The following is a 9164-nucleotide window of genomic DNA, read 5'->3' as shown; positions in this document are numbered from 1 at the left end:
TATCTCTGGGTTTGGAGAACCCAGGTTGTCTGAAATAAAGCATTGTTCATTTGCAGCAGATTCTCAATTGTACATTTAAAATATCCCCCTTGGAAAGATTGGACAGGGGTCTCTAGACCCTTTCCAATGGAGGGTGGAAGTTTTGTTGGTAAGAAAGTTAATATTTCATTCAAAAAGAAATATTTTATCTTCTAAAAATGGAGGGACACGTCTGAAACAAAAGATTCTTTTAATTCAAAGACAATTGACAATGGCATTGTTTTATAGCAGTGGGGAGAGAGTGCTAAAACAAAACTCATCCAAAGGCCCATCTTGGATTGCAAAGTCAGCTGAGAAAGGACTTGGGCTCTTTTGAAAAACCTGATCCCCAGTGGATGGAAAGCACTTCATACTGCCTAGCCACTTTGATGTAAGTTTCGGGGAGAAAAAGTCTTTGCTTTTGAACTTAGTTTTCAAGTTTGGTGCTTTATTTAATATATCATTGTTTTTACTGCAAACATTTTCAAGATGTTTAAATCCTATTTGAGTCCCTGGAGTTGTAAGTTCATTTTGTATCGATTAGGAACTGTAGGCTGTGAGTTGTTGGTTTCGTTTTTCCTCTTGGTAGAGTTGTAATAAATTGTTCCCCACTGTTTGGACTTTGAGAGTTGGCCCACTGAGCTCAGCGGCTGGTCTCTCCTTTCTTTTTCAGGAAGGACGGCAGATAGCACTGCTGTGGAACGCTGCTGAGAACCGTGGGGCAGCCGCTGAGAAAACCGTTCTGAGGGTCAGTTTGGAAAGAGCCACAAGAAAAAAAGGTGAGAGTTAATGACTCCCTTCGTGAGGCTTGCTGGCAGTGGTACTTCACCTCAAATGGAAATTTCAGAAGTTTCTGTACTGCTCACAAGAGCATTCCTGGAGTTGAGTAGTAGAAAGCTAGGCCAAGCATAATGCAGTGACTCTGCTGAGTACAGCTCTGTCTCCAGGAACTCATCATCATCATCAAATAGCATTTATTAAAAGCCCACACGCATATGGTGCAGAACAAACCACATTAAACAAGCACAGTTGGGTTGCTGGTCCTCTGGAGGGCCACAATTTAAAACACGAAAAAATCAGCTCTTGCTTCTGTTAGGCTGTGTTCTTACAACCCAAGAACACTGTGAAAGGAGATCAGTTACACAGGGAAAAACATTAATTCAAGTAAAAATTATCATTTCACTAATGGTATAGATATAGTTTATTTAGAGATTTCTCAGTGCCAGACACTTGCTGTTTGCTTACATTATTGCAGAATAGTCCTTATTACTGCTCTGTGAAGTAGGTAGCAGTAATATATGTATTTTTTGTCACAGGCAACTGAAGCTTAGAGAAGTTAAGTATGTAATTTGCTTATGAAAACAAAGCTACTAGGTCGCAGAGCCAGAACTTGAACTTGAGTTTATTAAAATCCAAAGATCATGCTAGGCCATATTGCCAATTCTCATTAGCGTTGATAGTTGACCTTGGGTTGGTTAGTAGAAAATTTATATTTACAGTATGTAATATTTATACTTTTATGGCATGATAATTTGTCTATAACTTTAATAAAGTTCAGAAAATACCTTACTTGGCTCTCTTTATTTGAAATAGTGCCATTTCTTCCATTAATGGAACTAAGAATTTTCTTAGGAATGGCAAACTGGTGAATATCAAGGATCTCTGGCTAGAATAACTTATACAACAAATTGAATGAGGAAGACTAATCTAGATAACTAATGAGAATCACCTAGACCACAGAATTTTGAAGTTCACACTTTCTATAATCATTTATGCTGATGAATAAACTTCAGATTGGAGGGAGAAGAATTCAAGTAATTTCAACCTATTCTTTTAAATTTTTTAAAATTTATTTAAAAAATGTGGGGTACAATTCAGGATTAGGTATACAAATGGTCATTGTACAGGGAAAGTTTGAACCTCTCTTCGGTCTCAACTTCGCTTTGTTTGAGATCAGATACCTTTATGATTCAACCTATTCTTTTTACTAGTTTTCTTAGTTAAAGTAGAGAGGTGACTGAACTGTAGTTGGTGGAATTGCACAAATTGATATCTGTTTTGGGAACCATGATCTCTTACCATTATTACTGTTTCCTGACTATAAGACTGAGCATGAGTGGCAGCATGGAAGTTAGGCAGATAAAAATTTTTATAGACAGATTTTATAGACAGTACACCAATATAAACATGGACAAATCTGGGAGTGGAGAGGCCGTGCAACTGACAGAACACATCTTGTGTGTTAAGAAATCTTATCCCTGGCCAAAGAGTTTGTTGGATTCCTCTCTATTTTTATTTACTAGTGGATATTTGATATTACTTTCTCCATTTATATTATAACATAATTCGTTGCCCTACCTGTTCATTATACTGGCTTTTATGAACATCTTTTCTAACTTTAATATTGAAACCACGCATTTGCTTGAGCATATTGATTTCCCCATTGAAAACATCATTTGTTCTCCTTTCTGATCATTATACTGACTTTTATGAACATCTTTTCAAACAATTCAGTTAAATAATATTCAAACTATTTTTTTGTTGGTGTTGAAGTGTGCGGTGGGTGTTATGGTGTGTCATCCAGATTGCCCCTTCAGGTCTGAGGCTCCCATTCCCATACCTGTGAGAAGTATTGGCTGCAGTCATATCCAGCTGAGTATCTCTTGGAAGATTGCTCCAAGAGATAAGTAAAGGGAGTTGCTTTACCCAAGGTTATACCCTCTCCCTGGAGCCAGCTCACATCAAAAATTGGTCTATGTGGGCATGTAAAGACCTGACTTTCTTGCCTCAATTTTGAAAAACTCTGAAGGGCTATTCTAGCTTCAGGTCCTCTTAAGGATAGAGTTAAGGACTATCTGAAGCCCCTGTTCCAACTGCACATTGAGGTTTAACATCTCCCTCCATTCAATTCTTATTCTTCACTCCACCTTAGAATCTGTTTTCTGGGAACTCAATTTAAATAGCAGAGTGTGTGAGGAAGCCAACTCTAAAATGGATTCTCTACTGGCTACAGGGCAAAGATAAGTCCATCACTGGTATGAGGTGGGGAACTGATAGCCCCTGACGTGCTATATCAGTACAGTTGTTAGAACTTTCACAAGTGGTGGGACTGGAGTGAGACACCAGTGGAAGGGAGTGCACTGACAGAAGAAATATCTCAGGCACTTGAGAGGTTCTAGGGAAGTAGTAATTACCAGGTTGAGGGAATCAGATTGCTTTTACTAGTTGCTGGCAGTGCATTGGAGAAAGACAAGGAAAGGCTAAGGGTGATGAATCACTACTTTAAGTTGAGTTATGAAGGCCAGGGAGCTCTTTGGCAGCAGACAACGTGAATTGTATCTTCTATAAACAGAAGGAAGAAAAAGTCGAGGATCAAGTCTAGTACTTAATTAAAGGAGTAATGGAACTGCAGAGAAGATTGACTTTTCAGCCTCAGCAAATCTACTACTATACCAAGACCAGGGTCTAAAATAGAAAGCAAAAGGAACTTGAGACTTGAAATGGGGACATTTAGATTGATGTCCTCAAAAATCTTGAATCCTCAGATTTCTTGACTCCTCTGGACGCATAGAAGTAGCCCACCTCCCACTAGATGCTGTTCGAAGGTGTCACACAGGTTTTGAAAGGCAACACACACTCCCTTCAGGAACTCTCCTTACCTTCACTCCCAGACACCAGACAAATAACTAGAGTTAATTTACAACATAAACTCAGCCAGTGAAGTGCTGGGCTATAGTATTTCAAACACCAACATAACAGAGGTTTACAAAAGGTAATACAATCTGGTTAAGCCTGGATTTGTAGAGCTGTAAATTGGTGTAACATTTTTGAAAGGATATTTTATGAAATATGTCAGGAGCCTTAAGCATATTCTTCTGTTGATCCAGAAGTTCTCCTTTTTGGAAACTATTCTGAAGAAATTACACACTCACACACACATATGTGTGCACACACACCAATAAAAGAGGTATTTATAATAGAATACACGCCGGGCTCGATGGCTCAGCCTGTAATACCGCACTTTGGGAGGCCGAGGTGAGTGAATTGCCTGAGTCCGCGGGTTCAAGACCTGCCTGGGCAAGTTGGTGAGACCTCATCTCAACCAAAAAAAAAAAAAAAAAATAGAATGCATTTGAAAACAACCTAATTTTTAAATATTAAAAGAATGTCTAGGTAAATTATTGTATATCATAAGATGGATTATCCAGGAATATAGTGTTAATATAAACCACATTAATGATAATTATGACCTGAAAATTGTCAAGATAAAACTAAGTACTTGATGTCAAAACACAAAGAGATTTTACCAATATATTAAAAATAGTTCTCTCTACTTGGCAAAGTCATAAATAAATACATTATTTTTCTTCTCTTTTTAAAATTAATTTCAACCCTCCTCAAGAGAGAATTATTAAATTTTACAGTGCAGCAAAAATTCATTTTAAAAAGTACTTTGTGGTCTGAGGAATCGTATATTTCTGTTCCTGAGCTGCACAGAGTCAGAGGTGAAGAGCAGATAAATAGGGGTGCCTTCTTTTCCTATTTGTCTCCAGAAATGCCTGGTCCTTTAAATGAACCATTTGGCTGCTTTGACTAATAGAAAGCCATCAGTGTTCATTCTTGGAACTCTTACCCAGTCTCAAAAATGTTTTCTCAAACTTTGTAAAAAAGGAGATTCAGGGTGTGGGACTGAATTGTCTTCTCTAATATTGTGAGAGAGAAAATATCTTAAAATTGTTAAAGTTGTTTGGGATGCAACCTGGCATTATCTTAAAAAAAAAGAAAAGAAATAAAAGCACATGTCTTTCAATCCATCACTCTGTCCTAGAAATCTAACCCATAGGAATGAAAGCACTGGCATATGAAGATACATCTATAGTCAATACTGCTATAATACTTGACTTTTAAAATGTGGATTTGTTCCAGTAAAATTGATATATCAGGGAACACTGTGAGCATAGTGTGAATTTTGCTTTTGCTTCTGCACATTTATTTTTCTGTAAGAAATACTAGGGAATGGCAGGAAACTGCGTCCAGCTGAACTAAGCTTGCCTGGCAAAACACAAAACAGACACCTGGAATATCTTGTTACCTTCGTTCACCATGTGTGCTATGAGCCGCATCCATCCACATCTGGTGCTACAAGGGTCCATCTACCCTCCTTCCACCTCTTCGCAATCACTCACAAATGGCATTCCTGCTGATGTTCACTTCTTCACACAAATTTCAGGTCTTCTTTAGGGTTAGGTGCCATATTTATTATAGTACTTAGGTATTTCTCGATATGTACTTAACATTTGGATTACATATTGTACAGTTTTCCATATGCAAAATTCGGATACTAGTTTTTGTTAGATCTCTACCTTTTTTAGTTTTTTTTTTTAGAGATTTTTGGATATTGTCCCCTTACTTCCATTTTTTCCCCCCAGAAGCTCTGTGGTTTTTATTGCACCATTTTGCATTACAGTGACTTTAAGGGCACATATATTATCTTACAGCAGATCTGAGTGTATAGGATTATTTGTTGCAACTTTGTTTGCAGTGGCTAAACACCAGAAATAAAATAAGTGCCCTTATTAGGGGCGTGATCAGATAAAGTGGGTTTATTCATGCCATGGAATAGTGACATACTCTTTATAAAGAATGAATTAGTGTTATAATAGCACTATAGAGAGATTTCCATGATTGTAGTGTGGCTATATATATATATTTTTTGAGTTGGAGTCTATATTTTTTCTGATTATCTACTCTATGACCAGACACGATGTTAAGCTCTTTTGGTATGTATTTTTCCTAAAAATTACATTTGGGGATAACTATATAAATGAGTGCAATGGGAGTTTTTAAAAGCAAGCAAGCAAACAAACAAACAAGCATAATCCTAGACAATCAGGGCTTTCTGATTTGTTGTAGGATCCAGGTCCATAAATAATTCACTATAATGCAAGTCAGACTGGGACCCCAAAACACTGATGGGTTTTCTCCAAAGAGAAATGTTTCAATTCAGGAGAGTAGCTGAGGGAGAGCCACTGTTTTGATTTAAACCCTAGATGTTTCAGACATGATGAGGCAGGTGAAATTTATATATGAATAAAATCAATGCAAGGAAGTATGTAACAAATAAGTGCTAAATAAGAGGTATAAGTTAGATATTCTAGGTTTTGAAAGACTCTCTTTCTGGCTGAAGACTGCAGGAAATAGTCATGGAAGAGATGACATTTACTACATGCTTTAAGTTATGGTTGGAACTTTTATGGCAAAAATTTAAAAACAAGATCATAGAATTTAGGGGAACAAAAAATATATATTTTAAATAGTAGTAGTATAGAGGGGTTGGAATTTGAGTTTACTTATGAACATATAAGTACCAACTCAATGTAATAATTGAGTACCAACCAAGAATCACTGGTGGAAAAGGAATTTTGAGTAAACATCTAGATTACACACACACACACACACACACACACACACACACACACACACACACACACACACACACACACTTCTTCTCATATGACTTTGAAAACCATGTCTTAAAGTATAAGAAAATATATCATAATTATAAAGAACTTGCTGTGTGTACTATGGCTTCTGATATCAAGGATAGCCAATCTGATTTCTTTTTTCTTTTAGAGTTAATGAGAAAGGATTGAAACATGTCTTTAATACAGGAGCAAGATCCTGAAATATTTTTTTAAAAAGTCATTAGCAGCTTGCTAATGGACTTACTTTTTAATTTGAAACTGTCATCTTATTGGAACCTACCTTTAATACAAGAGAAAGGTCCTGAAATTTTTAAAAAAAAAGTCATTAACAGCTTGTGAATGCACTGACTCTTCTATTTGATACTGTCATCTTGAAGGTTAGGATTTGGTTCATTGACCCAGTCTCATTTTCTATTGAAGGAATTGTAATAAGTGGTCGCAAAAGCCTTTAAACTTACTAGATTCTTCATTCTGGTCTTTATAGATAGTTTTCTTTCATTAAAAAAAAAAATCACACATTTACTGAGTGTGGTTGTTCACACCTGTAATCTCAGCAATTTGGGAGGCTGAAGTGGGAGGGCTGCTTGAGCCCAGAAGTTTGAGACCAGCCTGGGTGAAACCTCGTCTACAAAAAATTAAAAAGTAATAAAAATTAGCCAGACATGGTGTAATCCCTGTTATTTTGGAGGCAGAGGCAGGAGGATTGCTTGAACCCAGGAAGTTGAGGCTGCGATGAGCCATGATTGTACCACTGTATTCCATCCTGCACGACAGAGAGAGATCCTCAACCCCTCCCCAAAATAAGATCATGCACTTGTAACTTGTAACAGAGAGAATATGAGTATATACAATTTAGATTTGTCCTGGAGCTATATAAAATTTGTTTTGCGTAATTTAATTTGCTATGACTTTCTGAATAATTCAAAAAACAGTTTGCTATTAAAAAAATTTTCAAAATGACCCCCCAACTGAGGAAGAACTTGTCATGAAATATCTTACAAGACAAACAAAAATTATACCTACATGATAGCAAACATTGTTGATAGGGAAGGGAATAGCGTCTCTAAGACAGCAGATTAGAATTTTTATTTCTATTGCTCTCAGTTTTGCTGACTCAAAATCAATTACTGTGACACTGTTGTTTATGTCTTTTTTCTAATTCTCACTTTATAGGATAATTTTGATACAGAAACAGTCTTTCAAGTTTGGAATAAAAAAAATTGCCAATTCCCAAATGCATAGTGTTACCAATATTGCTGTAAGAATTAGTGAATAACTTTTGAATAAAAATATAGGGATCTTCAGCAGTAGCCACAAACCAAAGAATCCTCAACATTCAGTATTTTCTTATTTTTGTTCCAACTTCTCAAACAAGGGTAGAAGAATGCTGGGATATCCCACCTTCTCCCTATACTTCCTGTGATTCTTTTTGCTTTGCTTTTTTTCAATAGAGTCAATACATGATTAAATACTTTGTGGACTCTTATTCTCACCGAAAGGGGGATCGCAACATCTTCCCACTGGACTCTACCCTAGGCAGCACTCCGTTTCATGCTGAGCCAGGCAGCTATACTCCTGCTGGGAAATCTAGAAGAGGGAAGGACATGCTATCTGAGGTTTTTTGCCCAGTCTTAGAAAGGGGGCTTCTCAATTATTTTATGCTGCAGTTTAGTTATTTGCCTTCCATGTGAGAAGCATCTCACGATTCTATTATTGTTTATTTTGATTTATGTTGGAGTGAGAGACCTGTTGAAGCTTTGCTTTTTTTTTCCTGCAGAATGATTGAATATTTGCATTTCAGAGTTTTACTGTCAGAATTGTCATGCAGCCTGAGCCAAGGCTATTCAGTTCTATTGGCTTTTGATTTCACTCATGCCAATTAAAGGGAGTTCCAGCAGTCAATTTTTTGTCTTAAAAAGCAGTTAGTTGTTTGCCAGAATTCTGATCATGCCTAGAGCAAGGTCTCCTAAGGCAGCTTAAGAAAACTATTATAGGAAAAGGCATTTAGAAATATGAACTCTGTTGCCGGACTCAGTTACTGAATATTCTGAATCAAGGTTCCCCCTTTTTGCCTCAATTTCTCCATCTGGAATATGATAAAGTGGTACAATGTTGAAATGATGTTGCATTTCGTCATAAATCCAAATAATTATATTTAAATAATTCAAAACCCCCATTAAACGATGCACATTTGAAGCGACACTTAAGCAAAAATTAATTAAGAGGTTTAATCCTCAAAAGCACCATGGGAATATATAAATCCAAAACCATGCCTGAATCATTATTTTTAAAAAGCCAGCAACAGACTGTACAAAAAGCATATTCAAGTATCATGCACACGAAGAATTCTCATCAAGCTAACTGAATTAAATGGCAGATGGACAGGTAACATCTTGGCATGTGGGCAGATTTAAAATCTAAATGTCCACATTTATTAATTCTAAAAAACATATTTTGTGGCTAAAATTTCCATTGCTTTGGATTAGTACAAATGTAAAGTACCTATATTACTCCACTTTTCCAATGTTTCTAGCGTTGCCTCTGATCTGAACAGAAGTATATCAGCCTAGAAAGTTGGGACTCTTGTTATATAGAATTCTTTGCAAGAGTCATGATACTCTTTCAGCTATTTCTTTTGCATATGCTTTGGTTTCACGAGCC

At 36.6% G+C, this 9164-nt stretch overlaps 1 long non-coding RNA gene across 1 annotated transcript; it reads left to right on the top strand.

The window, feature by feature from the left end:
• The first annotated feature begins 319 nt into the window (after positions 1 to 319).
• On the top strand, positions 320 to 797 carry LOC103265647. Its single transcript, XR_504651.1, has 2 exons — positions 320 to 409; positions 692 to 797. It is a non-coding gene; the product is annotated as an uncharacterized LOC103265647 (long non-coding RNA).
• The last annotated feature ends 8367 nt before the right edge of the window (positions 798 to 9164 follow it).

The sequence above is a fragment of the Carlito syrichta genome, unplaced genomic scaffold (assembly GCF_000164805.1).
Source record: "Carlito syrichta isolate Samal-C Ts95f unplaced genomic scaffold, Tarsius_syrichta-2.0.1 Scaffold306732, whole genome shotgun sequence".
Taxonomy (NCBI): domain Eukaryota; kingdom Metazoa; phylum Chordata; class Mammalia; order Primates; family Tarsiidae; genus Carlito; species Carlito syrichta.
The sequence above is the reverse complement of the archived record's forward strand: the minus strand, read 5'-3'. Positions and strand labels throughout refer to the sequence as shown.